The sequence below is a fragment of the Crocodylus siamensis genome, chromosome 2 (assembly GCF_052110815.1).
Source record: "Crocodylus siamensis isolate JL-2025a chromosome 2, ASM5211081v1, whole genome shotgun sequence".
Classification (NCBI taxonomy): Eukaryota; Metazoa; Chordata; order Crocodylia; family Crocodylidae; genus Crocodylus; species Crocodylus siamensis.
The window spans coordinates 274,289,744-274,311,321 of record NC_143396.1 but is presented as its reverse complement, the minus strand read 5'-3'; the positions used below and the strand labels follow the sequence as shown (position 1 = coordinate 274,311,321).

The following is a 21,578-nucleotide window of genomic DNA, read 5'->3' as shown; positions in this document are numbered from 1 at the left end:
TCTAGAAAGTTTTTTGATTAGCTCAGTTGTTCTTTTAGAGTCACATGAGACATGTCTATGTGAGCACAGATCAGATTTTCAGTTCATATTTAGAAGTGAGGTTTTTCAACATGTCTTGGCTTGTCTGAGCTAGCACGGGTTTACTCAGTGAGCCAGGCTACAAAGGGAATCTATTGCCCAGACTGAACATGGAGTGTATAAGCAAAATTATATCACCTTTTGAAACAGATGGAACTTGCCAGTACTAGTTCACTCTAAGATGATGAGGATTGTGATCTTTGCCCTTTGGTACTCATATGGGTTAATCTATTTTTGATGTTTCCTTCTTTCTGGTACAGCTTGGGGCAAGATAGTGGTTTGCCTATGTAATCATAAAAAGAAACAGAAGACTGTGCCTGAAACCCCCCCAGAAACAGATAAATCACAAGAAACACCAAGAGAGAGAGAATGCACACCACCCTCCAGATTAGAGATTGGCCTCCCACCAAAAAGAAATCCATCTATTTCAAAATGTGATGTAACTATGCTCACATACCAAATGTGAGAAGCAGATCATAGGGCACATCCATACAAGATGATTTACTGTGCAGTAGACTAATGTACTCTGCAGTAAGGCATCACCATCTACACGTGTGCAGCATTTACTGCACAGTAAATTAGTCTTCTGTGCAGTAGTGCATGTGTAGACAGCTGACTGGGAGCAAATTGCTACCGGTCAACAAAGGCAGCAGGGGGTGGGGGAACTGTTGCCTCCCCCTGGGCAGATACCTCTCATCTGGGGGAGAGAACCTGGTGCCCCCTGCCAGCACAGGGCTGGCACCTGGGGAGTCTGAAGCTCCCCCTGGCTGCCGGGGGGGTAGGGAGGAGAGGGGCAGAGCAGGGCAGGAGTAGCCCTGAACTAAACTGCTCCAGTTGGGTACAAATTTGCTCCTGATGGGCACACATGTTGATACACTCCCAGGGAAAACTTACTCCACAGTAGTTTACTGCACAGTACGCTTACAGTGCATTAACAGCACACTTCGATGCACCCACAGAGTCCTCCTTCTTAGTCTGACTCATTGGGTCAAACTCTCTTGGGTGAGTTACCTACATTGCATATCTCAGCACAGGAAAGCACAGCCTCCATGAGGCAGGGGTATAGATGGGCAGGGCTGGGAAATGATTGTTGTCTTGACTTGTTCCTCACTCCTCTCAATACAACCACCACCAAGACTGGAACAGGTCATCGTCTGCCACTGCTGGTTCAACATTTCTGCATATTCCCCCTTGGAATAAAGGGGCAGTCATAGTTCCCTTTCTGGGCTGCTCCTGGGAATGTGCAGCTGTATGTCATGCCTTTAATGAGGGTACATTGTATAGTCTTAAACAATAAAATTTGGGATGAATTATTATAGCCTTTTGATGATATCTGAGTGCAACACTATGGGATGGAAATAATTCTTACTGCAGAGTCAGACAGTAGCCTAAACACAACCAATTGATCCAACCAACCAATAACTGAAATAAAAGGTTGTTTAACTCAGCCTCAAAAATATAAACACTGACTCTTTATCTCAGAAATATTGTTATGTGAATTCTTCAGGCAGAATCTGTCAAATACTTGTATACATTTTCTATGACTATCTTTCATTCATCAGAGTATTAGTGGTTAGGAGACGGAGAGTGGGTTGACACATTTGCTGGCATATGTCAAGTAACCTAGTGAAGTGAAAGGCATGTCAATCATGAACTTTTCTGCTTTAGTAAGTTGCAGGCAGAAGTGACTGCCACAGTAGCTTAATGGTCCTAAATTTATCCACACCCACTGGCTTCACGTTGTGGTTTCAGCCTTGCCAGGAGTCTTTAGCCTTTCTCTTCAAGCAAGCCACACATTCAGAGAAATAAGTGGGTGTTCATGCTATGTTAAAGGGAAACGAAGGGCATAGGAAATGTATCTAGCAGGGTACTATTTACATCTAAGAAAGCATTAGTAATCAGAGGAGTTTACATGGCCATTACAGGTAGAAGGATCTCCGAAAGCTTTACAGATTGACTAAGAATAACTGAAGCACAAGGGATGAAGTTCAGAGGCTGTTTAACAGTGTTTAACAGTGTATAGAAACTCTCCATACCAATTTGAAAGAGGTAAAGAATACTTTGTTCAGTTTTCATAGAGGGATTTTTCTGGGAGCAAGCAACATGATTCTAAAACAAGATAACTGAAATGTAACAGTATTTACAAAACCCAGATGTCCCCCACCCCCCAGGATGAATTTAAAGGGGGTAGGCTGATTATGAGATAGATGGACAACTCTTTAAAGATCTCACCTCAAACCTGGGATAATCACACAATATAGCATATCCCACACTTGGATGGGCAAGTGCAGCCTACTCATTCCCAAACCACTATCACACCTCAATCAAATCACCCTCAAAATAACAGGAGATGGTGCAGGATTGACAACATAATGCCTAAAATATTATTGCTGCCTGCATATTGTATACAACTACCAGATTGAGACAAAGTATAGGGGAAAGTAAATACATCTGACATGCCTTTGATACTAACTACATGGCTGAAAACTGTGTCCTTATAGATTATTGTAGGCTTAGGATAGGGCTGGTTATTGTATTATAAACATTCCTAAATTAATTGGGAGGGGAAGTCATACTGAGCTGTCCACTGACTTCTAGCTGTCAATACAGAAAAATATGGTCCTTGCAATTTATTTGATGTTTGAGACAAATCAATGTTATTCATAACACTGAATGAAACTTTGCATTATCCTGTGATCAGTGCCACCCTGCCAGAATTGCCAGATAGATAACATAAATCCCTGTTGTGAAACACCATCAGGTACTTTAGATCTTGTACCTCCAGTGATTAATGAACTAGCAGCTCACATGCTGGATGGTAGTCTAAATATTGCTGATCACTGGATGAGGTAAATTGCAGTTAGTGATGTGTCCTTTGTTAGAAGGTAGAGCAGATATCCACCTTCACAGGCTAACTAAAGAAGGTACATAGAGCATAAGATTTCATGAATTCAAGTTTACAGATACTTTGTTGATGATGCTATAGACTGTTTAAGGGTATATGAATTCAGTAGCATACAGGGACATTTATGTACATTCCTCCATGTGTGAAAGCTAATATAATCTGTGCTGCTAAAAGATATTTGATTTTGCAATCCTCGAACTCCCTATAGGAGTTGTGATTCTCCATAGAAGGCAGATTGTGCCCAAGCATACATATTGGGCCCAGGTGGGTAGGAACCCACAGCTATATCACACTCCTGGTGGATGGAAATCTCTGGATGAAAAGAAAGAGCAGTATACTATGTGAACCAGGCTACCTTAATGATACTCCATGGCCATGGGCACAGGAATGGATCAACACATGCCAAGTTGAGCTGCCCCATTTAAAAAAAACCTGAACACACTATGTGGCCCCTAGAAGGGATGTGGCGCCAACTCAGCGGTTGGGGAAAATTTACCCTTGGGTGAATCAGAAGCAACTTTCTTGTGCTTTCAAGTTCTCACCTTACAGTGCACTGTCTACTCTTTTTCATACTTTCAAATGCCCAGCTTGCCTGAGTGCAGCTGCCACAGTGCAATTACTCATGTCATGAGCATCACCTTATGTCATGAGCATCACCTCTCGGTTTTGTGTGCCCGTGGCCTATGACGTGCTTACTTTATAGAGCTATTTCCTTTTTTCCCACACAGAGAAAGCAGACTCAGGCCTTTATTTAGCTTGGAGGGTAACTTCCACAGAACTATATTTGTGTGGAATGAATGCAATGTATTTAGAGGATCAGAATACATGTTTAAGAAGTAAGAGACCACAGTTTGCCTTCAGCATTATGGTCCTGACCACAAGGCTTCCCCTTGTTCCTTCTAGTTGAAAAGTTATTCTCAAAAATGTAGTCCTCATTTATTTTTCTTTTCCTTATTTTCTGTGAGAAGAAAATATAAATAAGCTCCAAAACACATCTTGCTACTGAGCTCTTTCTGTTTCACTTCTTTTTACTGATGTATTCATTAAAGAAAATCTCATCAGAAATAGATGTTATGAGATTAGCAGAATGACCACCAGAGTTCAGATACTAATTAATTTTTTAAGAATCAGTTCAATGACATGAAGGAAGTTGTAGTTTAAACACCAGGATAAATTATTTTGTTAAATATTATTTAAAAGTTACTGCCCTGAAATAAAACCAGAACTATCCCTTTCTTCCAAAATTCAAACAAATTTTGGTATTCTATCCCCATTTGTGAATTTTACTGGATCTCTTCTGTTTGTTTTTCAGATAAGAACAGTTTCTGTTTCATATTTGTATGGCAAGCTGTTTTTAAAAAGAAAAGATCTTAAGGTTGGAGTTGTTATTTACTTTCCCTGCTAATCTTATGAGAAGATTTCTGTAAGAAAAGCAAGTAGATTTGAGTCTAGGATTTTCTGTCTACATCGAAAGCATGAATATCAGCCAAGAATCTTTCAATTTACCAGAAAGAAAACAATTAGTTTTACATGCCAGATTAATAGAAAGAACTTAAAGAACTTCAGTCAGATTTCTGTAAGATTATTAAGGACAAGGACAATAGAACTTAGTTTGAAAGAAAATTCAGAGTTTACCAACTAAGTTGCCTGATTGAGCTTGTTTGTCTTTTCAATTGCATGGACAGAGGATGTAGAACTGGGAGGAACCTCATGGGTCATCAAGTCCTCTTGTGAGCATGTCATACAAAATGCCACACGAAATGATCGAGCATATTTGGGGGGGCAGCAATTCTGATGGTGTGAAAGCATAGCTCTAGGTGCCAGAAGCACGTCATGTATTTCTAGTTCCAGTGTGAGACCTTGAGCAAATAGTTAACCCTGCTATAAAAGGCAGACCGGAGAACACACCTAGCACCATAATGCACTATATGTCAGGTGCCCCAAAATCCTCAAAAGTCGTCCACAATAATTTCATGGGAACACTCCTGTGTCTTGGAGTCCTCCCTGCCTTTCTCTTGTAGGCAGCTACCTCACATAATCCCTTTTATAAACCCTGATCAAGCTTCCTCTTGAAGCTAATTAGGCTATTTTTTTTGCTCCCATGATAACCCTCTTTCTGGAAGGCTCTTCCAGAGGCAGCTCTGCTACCTTCCAGCCTCAGTCTATTCCTGGTCAGTTTGTACCAGCTAGGGATTTTTCTCCCCCTCTTCTTTCACTATGATTTCATTTGAGGGGGAAAAAAGGTCTTATTTTTGCAATCCGTTGTCCAAAGCTTGGGCTTTTCTCTGAACCCACGGGGGGGAAAAGTGCCAGGAAGGCTGGAGGCGAGAGTCAGACACTATGAAAAAGCCCAAGGAAGAAAAGCCCCATTCTTACACAGACGCGGGCTTTCCAATCTCGCACAAGCAGCTTTTTATCCCTCACTATCCCAGAGCCTAGCAGCCCCAGGGGCAAGGGCAAATCCTGCCACAGCGGCTTGCGGGGGGCTCCCCTCAGGAGAGCCGGGGCGGGCAGAGCCCCGAGGCGCGCGCGGGAGATGTCGTTGGTGGCCCCCGGCGGCTCTGGGCTGCGGTCGCCTCCCCTGCAGCGCCCCTCGGGCTCAGCCGGGCTCAGCCCCCCGCGGGCAGTGGCCCCGGGCCGGGGGCGCGCGCTCCTTCGTTGGCTCCGCACAGCCGAGCGCAGCGCCCCGCGCCTCCCCCAGCGCCGGCGGCTGGCCCCGCTCCCGCGGCCCGGCTCCTCCCGCACCCCGGGGCTGCCCGCCGCGCCGCCTGCGGGCCCCGCCGCCGCCCTCGGGGCCGCCCACGGGCCCCCTTCCCGCCCGCTTGCTCCCGCCCCGCTCCCGCCATGCTGCGCGTGGGGGCGGGCGGCCCGGGGGGCCCGGCTCTTTCCCCGGGGAGGCGCCCCCGGCCCCCTCCCTCCTTGCCCCGCCGGCTGCCCTCGGCCTGAGTTTTCGTTTCTTTTTATTTTCGCCGTCTCTCCCCCGGCGGCTCCAGCGCCTGGCCCTTGCCCCGGGGCATCGCCCTGCGCCCTCGGCCGGCTCCGCACTTGCCCCGCGCGTCCCAATCGCGCGTCACCCCGCGCGCCTTCCTTTGCACGCGTGTCGGCGCCGCACGTCTAGCGCGCGCCCCGCCGGGCTGCGACAGCCGCGACGCGTGACAGCGGCCTCCGGCCCGCAACTTGCCGGACGGCCGCGCCGTCCTCGGGCTCGCTTTATTTATTGCGCCCCCGCCCCTCCCCCCGCAGTGCATGGCGCGATGTATGTAACGCCCCCGGGGCCGAGGACGCGGGGAGGCAGGAGAGCCCGGGTGAGCCGAGGACACGGGGCGCTGCCCGCCGCCCTCGGGGGCCGGAGACACCTGCCCCGGGCGAGCGCGGCTCCGCCTCGGGCGCTGTCCCCGCCTCTGCCCCGCCCGACGGGAGACGCGGCTCGGAGCGGCCCGCACAGGTGAAGCGCGCGGGCCGCGGGCGGGGGGCGGGGCGGGGCGGGCCGGGACCCCCCCGGGGCGCGCTTACCTTGCGGCACCCCGCGCAGCGCCCTCGGCCCCGCCCCGCCCGCGCGGACCCCGCCGGGTGCGGTGCGCCTCGCGCCGCGGGCCCCGGAGGAGCCGGCTCTCGCCTCCCGCGCGCGCCGCCGGCGCTGGCAGCCCAGCCGGGTTCATGCGAGGACAGCGGCGGCTCCAAGCCTGGCTGCCAAGGGCTCTGCAGTCCTGATGCTGCCTCGGCCGGGGGTGACTCACGCTGGCCCGCAGCAGCCGCTGCTTTGCGGATCAGCAAGGCACCCGCGCAGGAGGCACCTCGCCGCGGTCTTCGGGGGGCACGGACATTACCCCCCTGCCCCCCATAGCCAGGGGAGCACTGCCCCTCTGAAGACAGCCCTGTGAGCACAAGCCTGCTCTGTTGCCCCCACAAGACCTCTGGCTTTTGCCTCTTGCACAAAACCTCTTGCCCCCACAAACCCTTGCAAAACACTTTGCTTTAGCCTCTGAAAAGGGGCCGAACAGTGCTTAGGGGTCCTAGCTTGCCTGGTGATTCCCAGAGCCAACCCCGCTCCCTTTCCAAATAAGGAAGCATGTTGCTTTCTCCCCCAAAGCTGTTTGTCTTCAGAGCATGAACTCCAGGCTCCCCCCCAGCTCCGTAAGTCAAGCTCTAGTATCATTTGTCACCCCTCTGCGATCTGACAGCTCAATGTTTAATGGCAGTGTTGTATGGTGCAGCATCCAGAGAAGCATGCAGCTCCTCTGCCCAGGGCCATGCTGGCTCTGTGAAGCCAGATTGGATTTGGACAGGGCTGGCTGCCTTGCTCGGCCATTCGGTAAGGGCTAGGGCAGAGGTTCCCAACCCCTGGGCCGTGGCCCAGTATTGGGCTGCGAAGGGTTGGCTGCCAGTCCACAGGAGGGTTGGCTGCCGGACTGGAAGTCCGGAAGTGACTGGCATACTGTGGACTGGCAGCCACTCTTTTTTTATATTGAGTATATATACGGGCTGCAGTATGCTGGTCCGCAGTTTGCCACTCTGCGGTCACTTCTGGTCGGCCGTTTGCCAGTCTGCGCTCTAAAAAAGGTTGGGAACCACTGGGATAGGGAATGGTCAGCCATGTGTGTCCTGGCCTGGCGGGGCTCAGAAGTGAACGACCTATGTTTAGGGGTCTAGTGAGCACCAAAGAGAATTAGCTGGGCACTCCGGAGCTGAACTGGAGGCAGGCATGCAGCCCTGTGATGGAAAAGAGAGTGGGGCTGGTTGCCCCATCACATCTCTGCCTGGGAGCCAGGGCTGGGCCTGAATATTGAATGCCATGAAACACTCTCTCTGCATATACTTGCATCTTTAATTGGAGTGTTTTAGATGTCATATGCAAAGGGGTTACATCTATATATGTGTCCAAGGCTGAACTAATGGAATAATTTGAAGCAATTATATTCCTTGTGGTTGTCTCTCAGAGGAAAAAAAAAAGACCCAAACCTCTTAGTCTGTTGTGTTGTTTTGTTATTGAAAGGCTAAGCCTTTCGTAGGGGGATGAATCTTGCACTGTCAGGCAAACTGCGTGACTGGCTTCTACTGCTGTGTAGTAGCAGGGCCCTCCAGTGAGAGTGCTGTCCTCTCCCTCCTCTCCTCGCTACATGTTCACTCTTGGGATCATCAGTCATAACATCCCAGCCGAGCTGCTGCAGTAATGTGCGGGAGAAAAGTGGTGATTAAAGCAGCTTAGCCCTTGTTTATTAGAGGAATTAAAAAAAAAAGAAAAGAAAAGACTGAGACCTTGTAAAGGATCTGGAATCAGGCAGAGTACCAGGGAAGAATACAGAGCATCAGTGCGATGTACTTTTGGTGGTCTGCCATGTTTAGTAAACACGCTGCAGCGTTACAACTACTTGAGGTTTCCATGGAGTCTTCATGGCAAGCCCAAGATAGAGCATGATGCAGAAATCTTCATGTTGAGTGTTCGAATGTTTTCCTGCTTCCATGTTAATAGATCCAAACTGAAGTCTTTTTAAATTCCGTTTTAGATGCTTAAACTATGTAACATGATCATTGCAATGAACTTAACTAACATGTTTTATGTATTACATCTTTGTTCTAAAATACTGGTATATTTACTTTGTGAGGAAGGAACACTTGGTAAAGTATATAAGCTTGCCAGTTTTGCTTATGTTTTACGTGTTATTCCAAAAGCAATTGCAACATAAAATAAAAAGATTATTAAACACACTTTAATTCTGAATTTAAAGTCAACTTTTAGTTACACAAACTCTTTTTTTTTTTTAAATCAGAGGCTGAATCCTGTGTTCTTTAAAAACATGCTCAAGTTTTGAATGTGGAAGGAATGCAGGATCTGGCCTTTACTTTTAAAACAGCCAAGGCCCTTTGTCTTAAATGCTCTAAAAATAATCAGTCCTGGATGCAACAGTTGGAACTGTGCCTTGAGGGTTTCAACCTAAAGTTAATGTTGATGTCCAAATTGTAATCCTTTGAGAAAGAAAGTGGGAGGAGGAAAAGGCTATTGTAATAGAAATGCTGACAATGCTAACTATAGTGGTGTGAACTCACTACTATAATGAGACCTCAGCCAGCAGCCTAATTCCAAAGAGGTGATGTTATCCAGTTATAATGTAATCACTGATCAGTTTGTTGGCTGTAACATAAGAAACTGGGAATTGGTCTCTTCTATTGCTGTTTTTATCAAAAAGTTTTAAAAAAATCAGTAACATTCCAGGATGTAGGCAGTTGATTTACCTTTGCTATATTAAATGACAGCACTTTTTTCTTGTGTAGTCTTCTTTTCAGTGCAGACTGACAAAAAACATTTTTTTAAAGGGGCAAGTGCTAAAATAGGTTCTAAGTCTAGTGACCTGCAGTAAGGAATGTTTGGGAAATGGCCGAAGGTTTCCCGAGCGGTTCCAAAGTACAAATGTGCAGTCTATGAAATGGATGGTTCCTCCAGGATAATTGCTGGATGAGTTCTCACTGATTTGCAGCTGCAATCTAAAGGGGGGAGAAGGGGAGGAAATGACAGATGCCATGTTAGTAATTTAGAATTATGTTGCAACAGTTAATGAAATTGCATCACTTGTATGAAACATCAGAAATGACTGCTTAAACAATTGATCTGGGAAATTCAGTATTTGCTAGTCACTATATCTCTTGTTCAGTAATTCTTTCTGCGGGGGCAGGTATTTAGTGAGTCCCATAGGTAGTATAGTCTAGATTTTAAACAAACACAGAACAAGTCAAATAACTTTTGGGGGATAGCAGAGTAAAAAGTCTTATGATGAAATCTAGGCTCTATTGAAGTCAACGAACTGTTGTCATTGATTTTAATGGGGGCCAGGTTTTCACCGAGTGCGAATAGTAGTTGTATAATGTCATAGGAAATTACAAAGATAGAAGCAGGCCAAGTAACTTATCCAGTTTATCTGTGGAACTCCCATTGAGTTTAATGGATTTCTTCAGGTTGGGCCTGATCCAGAGTTCACTGAAGTCATGGGGAATCTCTGGGTCAGGGCCATGGATGACTTGCAGGAGCAAGTTCTGTCTCTCGGCACTACTAAAGATGTCAAGGGGACCAACAACTGCAAGAGCAAGATATTAGTTTAAATAGATGAAGATATTTATCCTTCAGTAACTATTAACTGTAAGCAAATAATAAATGTCTATCTAGTCTATCATTTTGCAAGCAATACCAGTACCAGGCTGCATTTGAAGCACATTAGTTATGAAGATTTTTGTCCGGCCACAGAAGAAAAACATGCAGATTGTTGAAAAACCATCAACAAATCCTGAAAATACCCTAATTGCCTTTAGTCAGATTTGTTGAAATTTCTTGAAAATCATGCCTTTTGAATTATGTGTGTGCGCTTATAAGTCACATGCTTGTCCAATAACTCTTGGAAAGTAGGCTAAGGCCACTACAGTGTTTACCTTGTTCATCTGATCTGCTTATGGCAACATTAACCTTCTTCTTAGACTTGTCACCTAAACAAGTATTCCAGCCATTGGTGAAAGCATGCACACTGAGTTGTGGAAAATCTCAGCGACTGCAGTTGCCTGCTGTCGGACTTAAATCTCAGATGTGTCCATTGATCTGCATTAAATAGCTGGGTAAAGTGCCAAGCTGACTAGGAAAGCAATGCTTTGAGGAATATGAGTCATTCCAGACTTCTCCTTATGTACATGACCTGAAGAAATAAGGCAGAGATGATGTAAAGAAAGCTGCCTTGTTTGGTTCATGGAAAGTAAAAATGAGCAAGGCTGGAGTAGGGAAGAAAAGAAAAACTGGGTAAAAATAATTTCTGACTGTCAACTTTCAAAATGAACATTTTTTCTTTTTTCATGTATTTTCTATCACTCACAAAAAATACAAGATATTTAGAAGCTATTATGATCTATCTTGTAGTACAGCCTGAAGTCTTCAAAGAGTAAGGGCCTTACTGTGGGGTGTGTTGTATAAACACACTGGAAGACTCTAACACTACTCCCAAGAGGGAAAAATATACATGTATATATGAACAGGAGAAAAGGGTATCATGTCAGCAAAAGATTAGGGGGATGATAGACATACAACGTGTTCCTTCTTTGTTATTAATGAGTAATGATTTGACTTTTAACAATTTTCATCTCTGTTATTGGGAGAGTGTCAGGTGAGAGGAAAGAGTGCACATATGAGCATATATGTGTAAATAGGAACAGGAGGAAACATAGGGAATAAATGCCGAGGAGAAGGCAGAGGAGGGGCTTTTGGAGAACAGAGAAGGAACACAGGAAGAAAAGGAGAGGAGTGGGAAAGATTATGCTGAAAGGGGAGTGGGGATTTTGGATCAAACAGTCAATGACTAGATAGAAAATAGGGTCCTGGGAGCTTGTCTCAGTTGAACTATACCTTATTTAATGGGCCCAGCATTTCTTACTGGAGATGCAGTTAGGCCAATTATAAGGACTATCCTATGCCCTGGATAGTGCACAGTTATAATTATGAATCTTGGACAAAAAAACTGCAAGGAATACGTGTAACTTTGGGACGATAAAAGCAAGCGACCCCTCCCCCCCAGCAAAATATGAAAAAAGAAGGAATGAAACAATAAACTTAACATGTTCCCTCAAAAATAACCCCCCTGTCGTGAACATGGTGATCTTAGGAAAAATAACAGATATTCAGAGTTCAGTTTACAGTTAAAAGAAACATAAATATTTGTAAGTCTATGTAGACTTAAACCCTCAAGGAGTCTTTGGATGTTGGATTAAGGTTTTCTCTGTGGCTTTTAAGACACTTACAAATGGGCAATTACAGGTAGGTTGTCTGTACCTTTCTCTCCCCAGTTCTTACTTTCTTCCCTCTTTCCAGGGATTTTCTGACCCTGAGAGACTTATATAAATCTACAGAATAATCGAAAATGGTCTCAAAAGATTGTAAGGAAGATCAGAGTTCTGTAGCACGAGGCACCACGTAAAACACATTGTAAGTAATGTTCCTTGCCACAGATACCTTACAGTTCATATAAACAAGTCAGACAAAAGGTAGGATGGGAAACACACAGGCAAGTTAACCAAGCAAGTTCATACAGCATTTCAATATGAGAGGTTGCTACAGAACCCAGTCTTTAGTGTTCTTGCCCAGTGCCTTATTCATTAGACCAGTGATTTTCAGGCAGTGTGCCATAGCACCCTGGGTGCCTGGAGATCCTTTCAAGGGTGTTGTGGGATGCCACACATTGTTAGCACCATTAGATGTGCAAATGTGATTCACAGGATAAATGCAGAGATTTCAAACAGATTTTACTCATTTTTTGATTATGGAAAAATAATAGAGCAATCTTTCTGTTGCAAAGAACTCAGAGAGACCAGAACAGGTCAGAATGTTTTTAACACTAAGAGTGGGCATTTTCTGAGGGGTGCCTTGAGTCTAAAAAGGGTGAGAACTACTGCATTAGACCCTACTACATTATGTGAATAGATATGACATTTCTCAGGATAAGGAAACTGGCTCATTTAGCTTGTATTTCTGGCTCTAGTCCATATGGATTAAGATTACTAAATAATTATTTTATGGGAATGCTGCTGTTAAAACCATCTGATTCCTATGTGCCTAAGGCACTATATCCACGTGATTCTGAAAATGGACTGGTGCTGAGAATGTGAGAGAAAGGTAAGATCATGGGGATATAGGTTGAACACAGTCAATTTTGTTACAACAAATAACAATTTTGTTGTAACTAGTCTTTACCACCTTCTTCCCATAACCCCTGGCAGCTCAAAGTCCATTTGAAGTGAATGCAAGAGTTCACAACACTTGTGCTGCTGCAGCTCCTTGTTAGTGCAAGCCAAAGGGTTGGAGTGACTGGTGTAGGAAGGGTGTTCAGGGATGTGTTGAGTCAGCATGTCCCTCAAATATCCCGGGTTAGTGGGCCTTTGTATGTCTCTGACCTGATAGGTACTTGGGTATAATCCTAGAGGACAGCAGCTCTGCAAGCATCATTTGCCTTTCTCTGCAGATGAATTTCTTCTGAGATGCTGTGTTGCAAACAACAAAGATTTTTCATCTGCTATCTTCTACCAGCAGGGGTTATTGGAGTCCCTGGCATTAAAAACAGAAGAGCTCTCAGCCTCAAAACATTTTTTTTCAGGCTGATCCTCAAATGAACTCTTGCAAATGAAAGGGAACCTGCCAGCATACCCTAGTGTTGTGTGACTCAGTAGGTTCAACTTTTCACACCAACCAGCAGTAGTTTTCTGTTACAATTAGTGAATTTATTTTTTATTTAATATGCAGAGATTCCTGTTATCTGCACAAGGTGGTATAACGGCCATTTCATGAATGAGAGCGTGAAGGATTTACTTTGTAAATCCTGATATATAAAATGTGTCTGGTTCCCAGTTTTATGTTCAGGTTCCATTTATAAACAGCTTATAAGCAATTAATAGATGTTAGAAGCTCATTACAGATGCCAGAACTATGTGGTAAAAGCACATGAGTAAAAAGTATTCTAGATGGTAAGAAATCCTGAAACTATACAACCTGATGCTCTATTGGATTAATTACAACCTATTGATTAACCATTTATTAAAACACCTATTAATTTTTTATTAACTCTTTATAAAGTATTTATAGGAGGGACTTTAATATAAAGTCTGATCATGTACTGGTGTCAAGCATGGAGATTTCTGAGTCAGCATCAAAAATATTCAGAAAGGAATTACATAATCACACTATACTCATTGAAGTAGCTTAAAAATAACTAACCCACATACAGTACGGAGAGCTAATACAATGCTGGGTACAGAAGTGTGTTGTGTAGTGGCCAAGGAGCAATATTGACATTTAAGAAGCAAGCAATTTAAAAAGTACTTGTAGCAGTGGTTCTTGAGCTAGCAATAGCTAGAGCTGCTCCTGCTGGCCCTTCTCCTTTCAGTTCTCCCATCTCCCACTGCTTGATTCCTGGAATGTTTAATTCTGTGGCCCACTAGAAAGGGCTCTGGACTGATTACAGTCTGAAAATCATGGACTTATAATAGATAAAAAGTTGTAATTAAAGGCCATTTCAAAGAGGTTATTAGATCTTATGGTTAAAGCACTGGCCTGGGGCCCAGCACACCAGGCTTGTAGTCTTTATAGTTCTCACACAGACTTCTTGTGCAACCTGGGCTAAGCCACTGAGGCATAAGTCTGCACAGGGATTTCAAAATTGGACTGCCATATTGGGTGTCAAAGCCCAATGCAGTGATACACAAACACCCTGATTAGCTGTCATATAACCTTATGAGAGCTAACATTTCTGCTTGAGAGCATAATAAGCAAACCTATCTAATCCCTGGTGCTGCTGAACTGCTCAGCACCAAAGCCCTGGCAGGTTATTCAGGTTAGGAGTTTCCTTACTGGTCTTACCTGTGAAGTCCTCTTTGCTAGGGGTTTTTAGAGCAACTATAATAATGGATCAGGCCTGACAAAAGTTTGGGTCAAACAGCCAATGAGCAGACAGAAAACAGTGTCCTGGTATCTTGTTTCAGGTGAGCTATACTTATTCAATGGACCCAGCAGCTCTCATTGGTTGGAGATGCAGTTTGGCCAACTACAAGCATTATAATGAATCTTGGACAAAAAAACTAGGCTTCAATTAAAGTTGCAAAGAAATATGAGTAATTTTGGGATGAGGACAGCTGTGGAAAGCACTGTCCATGTCATGCCCATTTATATTTTACAAAACAGCTCAGGGATTAGGCAACTTGTCTGTGAGGTGGGAGAGCTTGGGTCATATCTTTGCTTTAATGAATAAATATCAATGCAAAAGCAGCATCATGGGAGCTAATGAGTGAGCCTCACTCCAGGCTAGCTTGGAGTTATGGCACTTTCCACAATGGTAGAAGAATGGGTTTAAGCCTCTGTTTCAAACCAGCAAAGAGGGGGTTGCAAACTCTCAGGTGAATGCTCTAATCACACTTGAACCTTTGTCTGTGATTTTTCGTACAAAAGAGCTGATCCAGCTTAGGCACTAGAGGAAGGTTCACATCTGGGAATCCCAGGTATAGGTAGCAAACTTCTGACCTGGAGTTAGGTACCTAGCTCCCTTTGTGGATGGGGCTTAGGTTCTGTCCCTTCCTGCAGCATTTTTAATGGGTTATCTGGGTGGTTCCCAGTTCAGCTTTCTGGGAATTCCATTCTTAGGCATTGAACTCTCGTTCCATGAATTTAACCCTTAGTTTCTCTTTGTCATTTTTTCCTCAGGTGTGGTCAGGCTAATGAAGCCATCTGACATCATGGGGGGGTTGGGATGAGAAACTGATCACTGCCAAATTTGTTGGGGCACAGACTGATACTTTTTCCGTGCTTGTGCAGTGCCTGGTAAAAAGGCTGTCTGATTTTGACTGTGGTCTTTCAGTGCAAAAATACACAGGGTTAGAAAATATGGGGGGCCTCGGGGGAGGCGGGGGGGACATGGCATGGTACCCCCCCATAAGAGATGGGAGCACCCCATAAGAGATGAGAGCTCCCCCAAAGGCACCCCCACAACAGATGAAAGCTCCTAGCTCACCCCATGCCTTTCTAAGCAGCTCAGGCGGTGGTGGTGGCAGCTTCCGGGTTCTGGCTGCCACCACTGCAGACCCCTGCAAGAGTCAGAGTGTAATTTGAACCTGGCAATACATACAATGACTATTTGTGGGGCACTTGAGTGATGTATGCAATAAAAATGCCAATAGACACTTATACTAAAACACATAGAGACATCACCCTTCTGCTTCAAGGCCAAGTTGCAAGTGTGGGGAGAGAAGGCAGCTCTTGACAATTCAACTTCTAACTCACCCCAGCTACTTCTGTTCGGCAGATTCGTCAGGGGCACCAGTTCAGGAAAGAAAATATGAACCTACCAAATTTTAAACTGTGCTAGAAGTGGAACATTTAGATGAGTCCAACTACTCAGTTCAAGATGTGGTTTGCTTAGTACCAGTAGAAAGACTGTCCTTGCCCTGAGCAGTGAACAGACAGACACAGGTAAAAATGTACGCAGAGGGAAGGACTGACCAGAAACATTACAGCTTGTTTTCTCTGTTCTTCTTCTCTTTCCCTCTCTAAAACGTTTGAATTTATAACCACAGGTGACTGGTGACTGTTGATAGTGGGGCAATGGGGGGGAGACAGGACAGGCGGGCACAATTTGAGGGTTCTGGTTTGGATGTGTGGGGACGGGTGTGTGTGTGGGGTGCAGGAGGTGTGTGGGGGCTTTCTTGAGCTTGGCCTCTGCCCTGAGGGTGCAGAGTTAGTCTGGACTCTCCAGAGCTTGGCCCCTGATCGCCTGGACCAGCCCCGCACCACTGGGGCTGTGTGCCATGCTTTGGTGTGTCCAGATCACTCCTGTGGCACTGGGGGGTCCCTGATGTTACAGGGCCAGTTCAGGCTCGCTAGAGCTCAGCCCAAAGCCCTGAGGCACAGGGGTGGTTCCCAAGCCCTGGCCCTCCAACCCCCTCTCTTCCTGTAGACTTACCTGCATGCAGCTGCTGGAGCTGCTCCCACCACCTTGCCTGGCTGTACTGCCGGCCGCCTGTTTGTGCATGTGTGCACATGTGTGTGGCACCCCCTGCCCTGTGGCCCTGGATTTTTTTCCCCTTTCCCCTCCCTCCTCCCTTCCTCCCTTTCTATAAATAAAATTGATGAATGTTTAATTTGGGAGGATGTGTGCCCCGCTCCGTGTGTGCCGCCCTGACATGTTGCCGCAGCTTATAACCCATCAGCCCCAGAGCTGAACTTACTCTGTATCATATTGTTTGGGCAGGGGCTGGAAGTGGAAGCTCCAAAGCAAAACAAGAAAGGATCGCCTTGGTGTGTTTTTCCGCCCCGGAAACTTTCTGGAACTGTTACCTGGTAGAAGGAAACATCTTCTGGTAAGATTTCTACTCTGATTTATACATCAGAACTTAAACTCAACCTCCAGAGCAAACCAAAAGAACTACTAATTTCATGTGTGTGTTCCAGTGGAATCCAGTCTTTCAGGTCAGCTCTTTTGATAAATGCTGGCTTAGTTAGTTTCCCTGTCATCCCCTGTTAATTCCCACATATTTTCTGTCCTTTCAGAGTGACAGGGTTGATTATGCTATAGAACAGGAATGGCAACCTATGGCCCACAAGACAGATCCAAGCTGCTAAGCAATTTGATCTGGCTTGCAAAGCTGGGACATTGGTGGCAAGTCAGTAGTGGGAGCAGTAGAGGCTGGGTTGGAAATGTGCCATTGCCAGTTTGGCAGTGGCAGTGGTTTGGTTACAAGTGTGACCCGCCTTTGGAGTGAGCTGCATTGATTTGGCCTGTTGCTCCTAAAAGGTGGCTGATCCCTGCTATGCGTGGTACAGCTTCATGCATAAACAGGAGTCAGGTACTGGGACACTGTCAAAAGGCCACTTAATTAACAACTTAAAGTCAGTGTATCTAATCCTGGTATCAGGTCTGTATATGTTCCTATTCTCTACTCTTTACCCATTTTAACTGCCATCTCTTGCTGTAAGTCCCTGCCTGTCTATTCTTCTGGTTGATTCTTGGCAGTGTTTTACCTTGAATTGTTTCACAGATAGTTTACCTTACTGTCCAGTGCATAGTCTGTGTATTAAAGTATTCTTAGCACATGAATAACATAGCTGCAAAAGACAGTCCAAAGAGAATATTATGTGCATTACCAAAGTTTTGTTTGGCTATGCAAATTGTATAGTTGCATAGCTATGCCCTAGGGGAATTTTGCACCAAAATATACATTGAAGTGGACTAAAAATGTTTGATTTGCCTAAAATAGAACAAAAAGAATATACAGAACAGGGGAAGGTGTATAATTAGTCTAGTGATTTACAACCTGGCAGTGAAAGGGTTAAAATCAGTGAATAAATTAATCTATTTAACATAATACATCCTGGCATTTTTTCTTGCATTTTTCCTATCACAGTATTTGATGAAACAGCTTTTGTTTGCTCACACTTGTCTCTTAAAATTCATATATCAGCAGTAAAAGCTATTTTTTCTGTAACAGCTTGCACTCAGTTCCCAATGGAGACAGAAGCCTAGTCATTCCATTGCTTCAGATTATAATATTAAAGTTTAATTAAAAAAACCCAACATGTAAATGCAGAGACTCTCAGTGCTCCAGATATCAGCTTGGTGCTATATATTTATTTATCAGTCTGTGGAAGTCCTTTACTACAGAAAGTGATTTGTGATGTTAGACCCTTACACGTGATTTTGAGGGCATATTATGGAAGCAGAAAGAAAGCTGATCTACATTGTAAGTTCCTCCAGTCCTGACAACAGGAGAAGGTAGGGGAAGTTGTCTGTTCATTATATTTAAAAGATATCTTTAACACTTAAGTACCCTGCTTTAGCTTAGGTGCTGTGTCCGATGTGCGTGTGTGTATACATGACACTGAGGTAGTATGCTTAGGCCCTGATCCTGCAAACATGTGCATGCATTAGCATAAGTAGTTCTACAGATTTCAGTGAGACTTAAAAGTAAGCTCAAGTTGATTGCAGAACTGAGGCCTCACTTATCCTTTATGCTAGGGTACGGTGCAGAAAGCAGTGTCTTCTCTTCCAGTGACTTTCTTTAATACAGCTATTAAGTCCCAGGCCTTAACTGTAGAAGATATAAACACCAAAAGAAAAATAAAATAACTTTATATATATAGATAAAGAGAATAACTAAGCCTAGAGCATGTGATATAGTGATACTGGAAGAAAAATAAACTAAAATGAAAACCAAAAACAAAACCATGTGGCCACAGTCCTTTTGCTAGCAGCTTCCTCCTTATTGACTAGAAACTCCTGGCTAACCCACTCTAGCCAAAGGCTGCCCCCTTAGAGAAAGTTTTTCCCAGCATGCTGTGCCGTGGGCTGGCTGTTTAAATTTGTCAGAGAAGGTGCTCAAGCTTTTGAAGGGTCATTATGCAATTTGTTGTTACATCTTCCCTCTCTTCTTGCTGGGTAAGTGTCCTTAATTCCTGTTATGTTTTTCCTTTCCTACTTCTGATGAGCTGGCATCTGCTCACAGAATGTGTTTCTCCTCTTAAACAGAAGCTGCAAATGCATACAGAATATCATATGCTTCTTTGAGTCAGCAGTTCACAGTTGTCATGTATTATATAAGGCAACCGTGCCTTATATAAATTGTTAGCAAAGATTGCTGGCCCAGGAATGAAGTCTGCTTTCCTGGATTTTGCTTTGGTGGTTACATTTTTAAAAATTTACTTATTACACACATCAGAAGGAAAATTACTTGCCAAGAGGGAATAACAAATAAAATTATTCAAGGTTATTGTAAAGATGGTGATAACTATTTTTTATCATCGTTGATATTTTCTGTGACTGGTTACTGCTTATCTAGATCAATTTTCTATGTTATTTTCTCTGATTATGTTTTGCAATACTTTTTTGGCTGCTCTCGTATTTATGGCTATGGTAGTCAAAATAGAAGTGTTCATTTGTATCAAAGGGTTCATGAGCGGCTAGAGAGAGATCTTAAATGTTTGTGCATGTGTAATAACCATCTGTGGTCATTATCACAGATTGAACCTGGAACATCTAAAACTAAATGAGAAGCCTCAACAGTTTGAATTTAAACTCTAAATCTTCTAGCTAACAGTTGTAGCAGGTTCCTATCCTTTGTCACTGAGGCAGAACAGTATGTTTAATGCATATTGGACAAAGCCAATCTCAGAATTTTCAGTGAAATTACTGGGAATTTTGAATGTTCAAGGAATGCAGGATTGGGGTCTTTCATGAACTTCCATGTTAGCATGAAAGCATTTTTTATGACTGATAGGTAGTAGCAAATCCTAGCTCTTAGTGTAAGTTCATTCTGCAGTTTTCCATTAGTGGGGGTGAGGGTCGTCAGTGAATCCTTTCAATAATAACCAGCTGGCATTTCCTAAACCCCTGTCTGTGTATCAGGTAAAGCACAGTGTTACCACTGCCATTGGAATTTAGTAAAGCAGGCCACTGTATAAACTGCGGTTAAGCTGAGTTGAGGGCTTCTTTAGAGAAAGACCCTGTAACTGATTAAACCCTGCCTCTAGTGAGGTAAAAATGAGGTTGAAATAGATTAATAGAAAACCAGTTAAGAACTTCCTGATTGTTGTCTGTTTTTTACAATGAAACTAGTTGTGAACTCAGTAGGAAGAAAGTTCATAGGCAGATGTAACTCTGAACTCAATCAGGGTTATGGACCTTTTTTGTGATGTATGTCCACATTATAGACTCTAGCTTTAAGACCTTATTTATTTATTTTTTTACTGAGGACTTAATAAGGGAAGCATTTCTTGGGCGGTTTGTTTTTTGCTAGATCACAGAACTTTCCCTTCACTCCCAGGAATCTCATAGCAAAAAGTTCTTAACTTTCACCCAGCACACAAGTAGTATAGTACTCTGTACTATTTAGTCTACCTCCTTACTTCCCTGTGTAAATGCTTTCTGACATTTATCATATGTTGTAACCTCGGTACACCGAGGGTGTGTCCTCCCAGCTAGGTAGAGAGGAAGTGGTGACAGGCTAGGGTGTTGACAGAGGGACGTCACCGCCCTACATGAGGATCCCTCCATTTCTGTATAGAGACAACCCCACGAGTGTACACTTAACTATATACAGTTTTATTATTACAAATATAATTAAAACACTTACATGCCAGAACTAACTGAATACCTGATATTACAAAATTCTAATATAGAAGCCTAAGTCTGTCTGTCTGTTTATTTGCACTCTGATTGGCTGATGGAAACAGCCAATCAGAGTGCTCCAAGCATGGGGGAGCACCACCATGACTCTGAAGCCGCACCGAGGACCGGACAGAGGGTGGGGGAGCCGAGGGCGGCAGCGCTGGCCTCAGCTCTCGCACCCCGCAAGCCGTGCTGAGGACCAGACAGGGGGTTGGGGAGCTGAGGCCAGTCTGCCCGCTGCTCCGTTTATACACTTCAGGGGCTCTACCCCCACGGGTCTCTGGACATGGCAGGGTGCAGTCTCGAACCGGATGTGGCCTGCTCCTTAGCCCCTCCCTTCAGGGGAAAAGGCGTGGCCTTGCTTACCCTGGCTTGCTTCTGATTGGTGGATGGGCCCCACCAATCAGAGTTGCAGAATCTGGAGCCCAGGACTCAGCCCAAGCTCAAAAGGTAAGTCTCCTACAATGTAATCATTTCAAGAACATAAGCCACAGCCTCGGAGTCGGTAAGGAACTGGCTGATAGATTTGAAGGAAAGATAGTGTGGCGTAGTGGTTGGGCCAGCAGTACTAGGTGGCAGGACTTCTGTGGAATCCGTTTCTTTGTTTGGGCTTGGACAAGTGTCATGTGACCCCTGTGTGCCTCAAGAAGAAATTTGTCTGCTGTGGACACAGCCACATATTGGGATAGAGTGGTATAAATTTTCTGTCAGCGTGACTTGGAGATAAATACATTATTCTTCAGATTTGTAGCTACAAGCAAGGCCAAGAGACTGTCCCAACTAAGTGCCAACAAAATCTCTATCTTAAATCACTGCAGATTTTATTGCTCCCACATTTAAAGTTACTTGAGACCCTAGTGAGTTTTCACACTTTTTATTGATACTGTTTTTCCATATCCCTTTCCTTGGATAGCCACATTAGTTACCAC

The 21,578-nt window shown here is 44.4% G+C and overlaps 1 long non-coding RNA gene across 3 annotated transcripts in view; it reads left to right on the top strand.

Moving 5' to 3' along the window:
- Positions 1-21,578, top strand: part of LOC149872211 (uncharacterized) — a 237,282-nt gene that overhangs the window by 45,076 nt on the left and 170,628 nt on the right. For 2 of the 3 annotated variants that reach the window (XR_016440597.1, XR_016440595.1), the window contains exons 1-2: positions 6,285-6,428; positions 16,738-16,846. This is a non-coding gene — a long non-coding RNA (uncharacterized LOC149872211). Of the gene's footprint in view, positions 1-6,284; positions 6,429-16,737; positions 16,847-21,578 lie in introns of those variants that run through there. The other variant, XR_016440596.1, reaches the window with a different exon arrangement.